At 49.3% G+C, this 10,761-nt stretch overlaps 1 long non-coding RNA gene across 1 annotated transcript; it reads left to right on the top strand.

Annotated features, from left to right (window-relative positions):
- Positions 1–203: 203 nt before the first annotated feature.
- LOC144581970 (uncharacterized) lies at positions 204–9,731 on the top strand. The gene is made up of 3 exons (XR_013533523.1): positions 204–315; positions 4,156–4,324; positions 4,799–9,731. It is a non-coding gene; the product is annotated as an uncharacterized LOC144581970 (long non-coding RNA).
- Positions 9,732–10,761: the final 1,030 nt, after the last annotated feature.

Here is a 10,761-nt window from a genome sequence, read left to right as displayed (position 1 = left end):
ATGAGAAGCTAATTTGTTCAGCTCCCTAGCGAGGTTCTGTGCTCCAGGAAGGGGCCAAAGAAGTCATAGGGCGTGGGGTTTTATGGGGCGGGAAGGCAACTGATTGGTTATTGGCAAAACAAAGGGAAGGCAATTTCATTGGCTGTTGAGAAGCAGGAAGTATCTGGAGCTAGCTGTCATTGGTAGGCAGGCGGGACCTGGGTAAGTGGGCCTTAATTGGCTGTTGGGGAAACAAAGTGAAGGCAATTCTACTGGCTTTTGAGAAGCAGGAAGCACATGGGGCTAGCTGCCATTGGTTGGCAGGCAGGACCTTGGGTAAGGGCCTGCTGGGGGCTTACAGGGCAGGCTGCTGCTGGGCAGGGTATGGTGGGGCTTCTATAAAAAGTTTTTCTGCAGGGTTTTTCAACAGCGGGCTGGAGGTTGGATGCATTATTTAATGCTAAGTGTGGGCTTGGGTATGGTGTGCAGAGGCATGTGCGGGGAAGCCATGTGGCAAGGCCAGATAAGGAGCTTGGGTGATGACGTAGTTATCAGGTGCTGAGAGTGATGAATGTGTCCGTTTGATTCCCAGTGAGGCAACTGGGCTTACAAAAGCCATGTGGAAACTGTCTATGATTCCTCACGTGTTTTTCCAGCTACCTGCCACTTGCCCATAACTCCCCGCAGACCTCAGTTAGCACCTGACAATTGGCATCACAAATAGGATCCTGAGCAATCGCAGGTGGGCAGGTGGTTGGCACAAAGGCAACATGACCACACCCTGATTGAGTGGCTATGGGCAGCCCATACAGACTGTGCAAAATAATGCCAGTGAAATATCCAAAACTGTGAGTAAATGTCAGTCATATGCTGATTTGGTGCAAGTCTTCTGGGAAATAGGTATGCAGCAGGCTACATTTGACCTGAATACCTGGAGGCCAGATGATGAACGCTTCACCTCCCACATGAGGGATCTTATGTGGGGTTTTGTGCCCACCAAGTGCCTTTGGCTCCCTAGCTATTGTCCTTACCCCATACACACACAGGGTGCTGTATACATGAAGTGACACTGCTATGGTGGCTCTTGGGAAAGCATAAGGCCATTAGTGGGACTAAGGGGTCCGTGCCTTAAAGAAAGGGCAGATGCTCCATCCACAGGGGCCTCCCTGATAGGAGAAAAGGGGGCCCCAATGAGTGACACACTCATGGATTTGGATAGACTTGATTTTGGCCAGAGTTGACCAAGAGAAAATTGATAAGCAGCCCAATGAAGTACTCTTAACTTTGTGGAGACAGTTGTCTCAGGAGCAGCAATTCCAGAAAATGTTCAAGGGGGAGAAGGACATTGCTGCACAACCTGGTCCTGCCCAGGCGCTTCAGCTCAAAGACTACTTGCTGCCGCCAGGTGGAAATGTAGAGCCTTTTCTGTTTGATTAGAAAACTAGCCGAAGCGCCCAGCTTGGGGGAACACTGGATGACTGGAAGCCACATGTGGAATTAGCGATTCACTGGTCCCTCTCCAATGTATGGTGGGTACTAGCATTGGTGGATGCTGGAGCAGATTGCACCCTCATTTATAAGAAGCCAGAGGCAAACCTGGCTTACACTGACAGTTTCAGGGCAAACCTGCTTACGCTGACAGTTATGGAGGCTGATCAGTGAAAGTGAAACCTGTATCTCTGCACCTTGGCATCAGCCATTTGCTTCTCGTTTATACACTGTGTATGTCTCTCCCATACTGAATTACATTCTGGGGCAGACATTTTACATGGCCTGGCATTACAAGACATGGCCAGGTAATTCAGACTCTGAGTGCATGTGATGAACATATGCATCACCAGCCTCAGGTCCTGCCACAACACTGATGGGTTATTTCCGTCCATCAATACCATTTGCTGGTTGAGTATACAAAGATTACTGAGACAATTAAAAAGCTGGAGGAGACGTAGATAATGTGTGGCACCTACAGCCCCCACAATTCTCCAGTGTGGACAGTTAGAAAGCCTGATAAACTTGGTGGATGACAGTGGACTATCAGGACCTGAATAAAGTAACACCCCCTTTGCATGCAGCTGTACTGTCAATTGTGGATTTGATGGGCCATTTGATGACAGAACCGAGACAGTACCGCTATGTAGTGGACTTGGCCAATGCATTTTTTCCATAGACCTCACTCCAGAAAGCCAGGAACAGTTCACCTTTACATGGGATGGGCGATAATGGACTTTTACAGTGTCGCTCCAGGCCTATGTGCATAGCTCCACCATATGTCATGGTCTAGTTGCTACGGATTTAGCCACCTCGCAATGTCCTGAAGAGGTCTACCTATTCTATTATATTGATGATACTACATTAACCTCTGATTAACCTTGCCAAATGTTGTGGCAGCACCCCACTTGCAGCAACATTTGGCAGCATGCACTTGGGCTGTCAATGTCCAAGGTCCAAGGGCCAGGATTATCTGCCAAATTCTTGGAAGTAATCTGGTTGGGTAAGACAAAGGCCATCCCAGAGGCTATCACTGATAAGACTCAGGCATATCCCTGGCCCACCACCATGAAGCAGCTGCAAACTTTTGTGGGCCTCCTGGGATATTGGTGGGAATTTGTGGCCCATATAGCCCAGATGATAAAACCATTCCATTTGTTAACAAACAAGGGAGCTACCTGGGATTGGGATGATGCAGCTGACACTGCCTTCCTGGCAGCCAAGCGGACTATTCAGCAGGCACCAGCCCTGCAGGTAGTGGATGAGGGGTGCTCATTTGAGCTGGGTGTGCATGTGACCACAGATGGTTTCAGTTGGGGCCTGTGGCAGCACACGAAGTGCTTGAGAATGCCACGAGGCTTTTGGTCCCAACTACAGAAGGGAGCTGAGCTCTGGTATTCCTTGATAGAGAAACAGCTAGAAGCTGTATATACCATGCTTCAGGCTTGTGGGAGTGTGACAGGATGGGCTGCAGTCTTCGTAGGGATGACTTACCTGATAGCAAAATGGGTGCATTTATGGGTAATGACACCTTGGACTGGGACAGTGTAGACAACCCCTTTGGCAAAGTGGGGTGCCTACTTGGAGCAGCAGAATGTGCTGAGTACAGGTCCCTTAGCAATAGAGTGGTAAGAGGTCTTTGGACCTATAGCCCTAACACAACATAAGGTCATGGGGCCTGCAGCACCCCTAGGCCCTGAGACTTCACCATTTAAGGAAGGGTGTTGTCTTATTCCCAATGGGGCATGGTACAAAGACTGGTCTAGCTAAGGTGCTACTGCTTCCTGAACGGCCTAGTAGGGACGCCACACAGTTTGACAAAGTACAAAGTAGCCCCATTGGACACTGTGGGTGTGGACAGATAACGCATTGGACAGTATGGGTGGTGATCAACAAGGTGACACCTATGGTAATCTGTTCCAATAGCTGGGTGGTCTATTGAGGCTTATCCTTGTGGTTAACTACCTGGAAAATACAGAAGTGGCTAGTTGGCCACTGACACATTTGGGGCCAAGTCATGTGGCAAGACCTCTGGGAAATGGGTCAGAGTGAGATAACTATTTATCATGTGTCAAGCCATATGCCTTTGACCACCCCCAGTAATGATGAGGTAGATGCCTTGGTCAAAGTCCGATAGAGTCGGCATCTACATGAGAGGGTGGCCTGTGGCTACACTGGAAACTGGGACATGTGAGGGGTGAACTGACCAACAGGTCAATAAGCACTGGAGTCTCTCCCTGCCCACGCAAGACATTTGGGACTCTTGTTAGAAATCCCCGGCATGTGCTCAGACTTATCTAAACAGAGGCAGCTGCCCAGTGTCACACAACAAATAACGATAGGGTGAGTGCCCTTGGCCAGGTGGTAAGTAGACTACATCGGGCCACTGCTGAAGTCACGAGGGTATATGCATGCGCTAACAGCTGTGGACACAGGCCCGTTGTTCACACACCCTTGCAAGGTAGCTGACCAACAGAACACCATCTGTGCCTTGCAACACTTATCTACCCATACGATCACCCTCTGGCCTTTGAGAGTGATAGGGGAACACTTTTCACTGGACAACAGGTACAACAACGGGCACAACAAATGGACATAAAGTGGGGATTCCGTGTGCCCTACAACCTGCAAGCCGCAGGTAGGATGGAGCAATATAACGGACTCTTGAATAATGGATTACACTTGCAGGTCACAGCCCCGTCTTTGCAGGGCTGGAGTTCCAGGCTGGACCCGGTGCTCCTGACCTTAAATGAATGGCCACAGAAAGGCAGCCCAGCCCCAGTGGAGGCTTTTTTACACCGGGTCACCATCCCCAGTCAGTTGCCAATACATACCAAGGATGACCTCCTTCGACCAGGTATGGTGATGAATGGTAACCTGTTGTTGCCTACCCCAGCTTCCCGGAAGGCAGCAGAACAGAATGGCCACTTATCTGTGGCCATGGACCCTCCAAGCCCTCACTGCTGGTGGTTGGCCATTGTAGCTTCCTGGTGGGAGGGCCTAAAGTATGACTGGTATCCACTCCTCGGATGTGCAATACATGGCTCCCGTGGTTGGCCATTTATAGGGAAATGGCCAGGAAAGAAACCCTCCTTTGGGGACATATGTACTGTCTGTGTGGCCTATTAAGAGTTCCCCTATGACTTTTTGGGCACAGATTCAGGACTCAAAGGAACCATGGGGAGCTGAGAAGTTATGGTACCATTGCCCAGGGCAAAAGCCCTTGGTGGCTGCATTATTATTCAGAAATGAAAGGTTAGCTCGTATTTTGCCTGAGGGACGTGCTTTACCTCCATTAGTACCTGTGCCTGCTCTGTCATTCTGACCGTAGGTTAACATGCTCCAACTGCGTTGTGAATGGGGCCCACACCTACGCTGAGGTGACCAGTGTTTCCAACTGTTGGACCTGTACCGCCCTTCCAGCAACAGCTGTGGATGGCTTGCCTTGGCACATACATTCGGTGTCTGCAGAGAACTGCACATGGCTGGAGACTTAAGAGTCCCATGGCTGATGCCTGGAACGCAAAGCTACAAGCTTTGAACAAAGGACGCTGAAAGACCAGCAGAGGTGGGCACGCCCACCCTCTGGCTGGCCTGTAGCAATATGACGGGTGGGTCTGGCTAGTGGGGGTACTACATGTCTAAGTGCTGTAGTGCACAGAGCAACACTAGGGTAACACCACTGTGGGGTGGGTACACATCATGGCCTGGGTAAACATAAAACATGCCACCACACCAAAGGCATGGTGGAACAAGCAGCCCCACCAACATCGGGCCCCAAGGGATTTTGTGCCCCCTGGGAGTTTATGGGTCCATATTGACACAGGGTGGCCTTACCCACCAGTGGACTGGACTGGACATTGTACCTGGGGGTGGCCTTATGTGCCTGGCACTGTTCTCCCCAAGTTGCCCAGACTCCCACATAACTGGGAGGCACTATGCTCTCGGTTTTTGTGAGTGCGATGAGCCCTCACAAGGGGTGGTTCCACCCCTTGGCAATGACTATCCCTGGAGCGGATGTCAGAACTGCAGAAGCACAAGTTACTGGTCTTGCAGAGAACACTGCCAGGGCACTGAATTACACCCGAGTGGCCCTCTCCATTTACAGCTCAGGTTGATCAGATGGGAAAGGTTGTATTGCACCACCAAATGACCTTAGACATTATTATGTCTGCTGCCCAAGGAGGCACCTGTGCCCTTTTAGGAACACAATGTTGTACCGTTATCCCTGACAATCAGAAGAACATAACAGCAGCTCTGCAAGGGGTCTCATGGGAGATTAAGGTGGTTGAGAGCCTGACAATCCCCTGCAGAGATGGCGTGCATCCCTAGGCTCTGGCCTACACTGGGCCCTAATGGTCATAAGTAGCATAGCTGGGATCCTAGTAGTGAGCTGTTGCTCTCTGTATTTTTGTTGTGGGTTATGAATTCAGGGCTGTGCTCTAGGGGCACGTGTCCCTGCCCAGGGGATGCCCTCAGCCTGGGACGTGGAGTATAGGGAAGATGTCTCCACTTTTGTCAGGAGTAGGCCAAGGTGGCCTTCCAGTGCAGCATGATCCAGCAGGTTTGGAGTGCAAGTGCACAACCCCATACATCATATAACCACACCCCATGAGGCACATTAGGGGATCACTCATGTGAACTCATGCTTGGCTCAAAGCCACTATTGTCTGTAAAAGGTAGAATTACCCTGCTAACGCTGTATATATGGCTTGCTCATGCTCAGAGAAAGAGTACAGCCATGTCGAAACTGCCTACAATTCCCCAAGTGTTTTCCCAGCTATCCACCACTCACCCACTAACTCCCTTCCTCTTGGCACGGACATTCTAAAGATAACCTGAAAAACAAACTAGTTTAGCCCATGATGTGAAGGGGGGAGCCAGACATGCCTCATTATATCCTCCTCCCTTTTAGAATTATGGATAGAACGGATTTACAGTCTTTAAGTCTGATAAGAAACATTTACAATCTATTCTCTTTGAAACCTAATACCGAGAGGCTTCATCTGCATAATAAAACCTTGGTCTCTACAACCCCTTATGATAATCCAGACATTTCTTTCCGTTGAAAATAAGTCTACCAGTTGCTGATCAAAAAATATTTAAATCTGCGTATGAGCTCCCTTCCAGTTGTCCCACCTTTCCAGAACAAACTAATGTATACCTTACATGTATCAATTGGTTTCTTATGTCTCTCTAAAATATATAAAACCATGCTGTGGCCCAACCACCTTGAACATGTTCTCAGAATCTGTGGAGGACTGGCCACTAATCTTTTACTCAGAACAAATTGCTTCAAACATTTCACAGAGTTTGCCTCTTTTCACAGACAGAGGGAAGGATGACAAAGGGACACAAGAGAACTCTGGCTGTCATGACTGTTTGCCATGTTGATTGTGATTGAGGACTAAATTCTGACCTTTTTCTTTTCTTTTTTTCTTTTGTTTACCTTTTTGAGACAAGGTCTGTCTGTCACCCCGGCTGGAGTGCAGTGGTGCCATTTCGGCTCACTGCAGCCTCAGCCTCCCAAGTAGCTGGGACTACAGGCATGCACCACCACACCCAGATAATTTTTGCATTTTTTTGTAGAGATGAGGTTTCTCCATGTTGCCCAGTCTGGTCTCAAACTCCAGAGCTTAAAGCAAGCCACTCGCCTCCGCCTTCTAAAGTGCTAGGATTACAGACAGGAGCCACTGCGCCCAGCCTTTCTTCCCCCCTTGCCCAAATTCCTAAGAGGCCTGGGGACTCACCCCGTAAAATCTCATGAGAGAGGTTGTATTTAGTCCTCTCTGACTGACTGACTGACTGACTGACTTTCCAACCTGACCCTGGCATGACATCACATTACAGATGAAGAAGGAAATCAAAATATTTTACCCCAAAGCATGTTTATTTGCCATAGTTTGAAATAGCCTGCAAAGTTGTTTTCGTGGTGGAATTGCATCTGTAAGGAATCTCTTAACTAGATCTCTCCCTTTCCAGGCCCTCCCAATCCTGAAGAGATAAACTGAGGGTTTAGCACTTGTTAAGGGTTTGAATAGGAAACATTTGCCGTCTATTGCCTCTAAGGGTGGGCACTCATGAAGCTTCATCTACGTAACAAGAACTTTGGTTTCCACAGCCCATTATCTTGACCTAGACATGCTATTCTATTGATTCCAGGTCTTTAGATAACAACTTAACTCTTTTAATCAATTGACAATCAGAAAATCTTGGAATCCACATGTGAGCTGTAACCCTCCCCTTCAAGTTGTCCCATCTTTCCAGACCAAACCAATATACACCTCACGGGTATTGACTGATGTCTTCTCTCCCTAACACGTATAAAAACCAAACTGTAACCCAACCCTCTTGGGCACATGTTCTCAGCACCTCTTGGGACTGTGTCCTGGGCCTTGGTCACTCATATTTGGTTCAGAATAAACCTTTTAAAACATTTCATGGAGTCTCACTCTTTTTGTCGACATGGTGATGGTCCCATGGGTGTACACATATGTCAAAATTTATCAAATTGTACACTTTAAGTATATGGAGTTTACTGTATATCAATTGTACCTCAATAAAACTCTTGGGAAAAAGTCTCAAAGTCCGGACGCATTGGCTCACGCCTGTAATCCCAGCACTTTGGGAAGCCGAGGCAGGTGGATCCCCTGAGGTCAGTAGTTCAAGACCATCCTGACCAACATGGTAAAACGCCATCTCTACTAAAAATATAAAAAATTAGCCAGGTGTCATGGCAGAAGTTTGTAATCCCAGCTACTCAGGAGGCTGAGGCAGGAGAATTGCTTGAGCCTAGGAGGCTCACTATGTGAGCTGACATAGTGCCATTGCACTCCAGCCTGGGTAAAAAGAGCGAAACTCCTTCTCAAGAAAAAAAAAAAGGCTCGACGAAAAGAAGCCCTCTTTTGGTTGCACTTGGAGCTGTGAGTAAGCACGCCTGAGGCAACCGGCAGCTATCCTGACATGGTGAGGAGAAAACCTGCTTGAGAGTGAGGCCAACCAAGAGGAAAAAAGAGGACTGAAAAGGCCAGAGTAGGACCGGACTCCGGCCAGCCATTGGTCCTGGGTCCAGCTGTGCCTGCAACTCTCACAGGAACTTCTGCTCATTGAGACAACGCGCGTGTGTGTGTGTGTGTGTGTGTGTGTGTGTGTGTGTGTGTGTCTGATTAACCCAGTCTGCACTGAGTTTTCTTTGTTGGAACTGAAGGGTTCTGTGCAACCTCACCACCACCAGGCAGTCTGAGAGGTGCTTCCTCATCAGCAAGTACCTCATGGAGGGACTGGGTTTGGGGTTGTGGAAGTGAATAGAGCTGCTCACCCTAAGGCAAGAAGGCCCGGCTCTGCCCCCCTTGCAGTCCCCGAGCCCTGGAAACCCGAGAGAGAACACTTCAGTGCTTGTGCACTCGGCTGTTTCCGCGAGTCACGGTCAGTTGCACCTCTGCTTTGGAGAAGTATTTTTAGTGGCAAATAAAGTGGTGTACAAATACACAAATGCCTGGAACAAATCCTGCAAAGGAGACGCCTGTGTGCGACCCGCTGTCTAACTAGGTCAGCCTCGGGCACTGCTCCTTTTGACAGTTTGCTCCCCAGGGCGGAAGGTGACCCGCAGGTGCCGGCTGCTTTTCCCACCAATCAGCCATCTGTGGTTTGAGACTCACAGGCCTAGGAGAGACTCGAAAGGCATCAGCTTTGCATCCTGCCCTCCCATGTGAGTATGCCCCACCCCCAGCCAGAACCCTAGAGAGGTGAAAATCCCCGAATTCTGCAGAGGAAACCCTCACTTCTTTGCTTTTTCAGCAATTCCAGGAGACGTAGTTTTTCAAGTGGCAAATGTGTGGCTCTGGAGGTCAGAGTGACCCCCTTGGAGCCAAGCAGCCCTAATGTCAACTCCCAGCTCTGCTGCAGTACCCAGAAATCACCAGACCTTTCTGCATTTTTCTGGGTGACTCTGTCATGAGGATTTCATAATGTAATTCCCTAGCACATAAGAATGTCTCAACCAATGTGACTCATTTTTTCTTCTCACTAGACTTTGAGCTTCTTAAAGGGAAGCCATGTCCTACTCATCCACATTCCCCACACCAGTCTGCATTCAGTAAGTGCTCAATAAATGTCTGCCGAATCACATCCTCCCATTCAACTGCATGGCCTCAGATGATCCAGTTCTGTGGGGCTCAGGGTCTCCCTGATTCTGAAGCTCCCCATTTCAGCCACCCTGTCGTTGCTGGAGAGACTGGGAAACAGGTGAGTGAAGAGAATGGAACCAGGAGCTAGAGGGAAAGGGGTTGAAAGAGGGGCTGGGGAAGGAAGGGGAGGGAAGGGAAATGCTGTAGTTTGAATGTGTCCCCTCCAAAATTCAGATGTTGCCAATGTGATTCTATTAAGAGGTGGGGCCTGTAAGAGGTGATGAGGCCGTGAGGGTTCCTTCCTTGTTCCTGGGATTAAGGCTCTTATAAAATAGGCTTTGTGCAGGGTTCCACTGGCTTGCTTTCTTGCTCTGATGTCATGTGAGTTTGCAGCAAGAAGGCCCTCATGAGACACCAGCACCTTGATCTTGGACTTCCCAGCCTCCATAGCCATGAGAAATAACTTTCTCTTCTTTATTTATTACCCAATCTCAGTGATTCTATGATAACTGTTCTGTTATAGCAGCATAAAACAGACTAAAACAGGAAGGGACGGGAGGAAGAAAAGACAGAAGATAGGAGACAAAGGAAGAAGAAGGGAGGGGAGACAAAAGGAGAAGGAGGAAGTGGGGGGAGGAGAAGAAAGGGGAGGAGAGGGGACAGGAGAGCGAGTGGAGGGGAGGAGAAGGCAGAGAAAAGGAAAGGAACATGAGGGGAGGGGAGAGAATATGAAACAGGAGGGGAGGAGAAGGAAAGGGAGGAGAGGGGACAGGAGAGGGAGGGGAGAGGAGAGGAGGAGAAGGAAGGGAGGGGAGGAGAAGGAAAGGGAAGGAGAGGGGACAGGAGAAGGAAAGGGGAGGAGAGGGGACAGGAGAAGGAGGGGAGGGGAGGGAACAGGAGAGGGAAGGGAAGAAAAAGGATAGGGAAGCGGGGGAGAGAAAAGATAAGAGGAGAGGAGAGGGGATGGGGAAGAGAGGAGAGGGAAGGAGAGGAGAGGAGAAGCAAATGTCTTGGGGACGGAGCTCATCGGTCAGGCTTGGGTGCATGCCCATCCCTGAACCAGCACTGTGCACACCACAGTCTCATGTCCACACCTGCAACCATGAAAGCAACACAGTGCCAAGGTGGTCCCCCAAAGAAAGGGGAAATAATGGGTCCCTGTTCCAGG

The sequence above is a fragment of the Callithrix jacchus genome, chromosome 3, assembly GCF_049354715.1.
Source record: "Callithrix jacchus isolate 240 chromosome 3, calJac240_pri, whole genome shotgun sequence".
NCBI lineage: Eukaryota > Metazoa > Chordata > Mammalia > Primates > Cebidae > Callithrix > Callithrix jacchus.
Note: the sequence above shows the minus strand (reverse complement) of the source record. Positions and strands in the feature narration are given on the sequence as shown.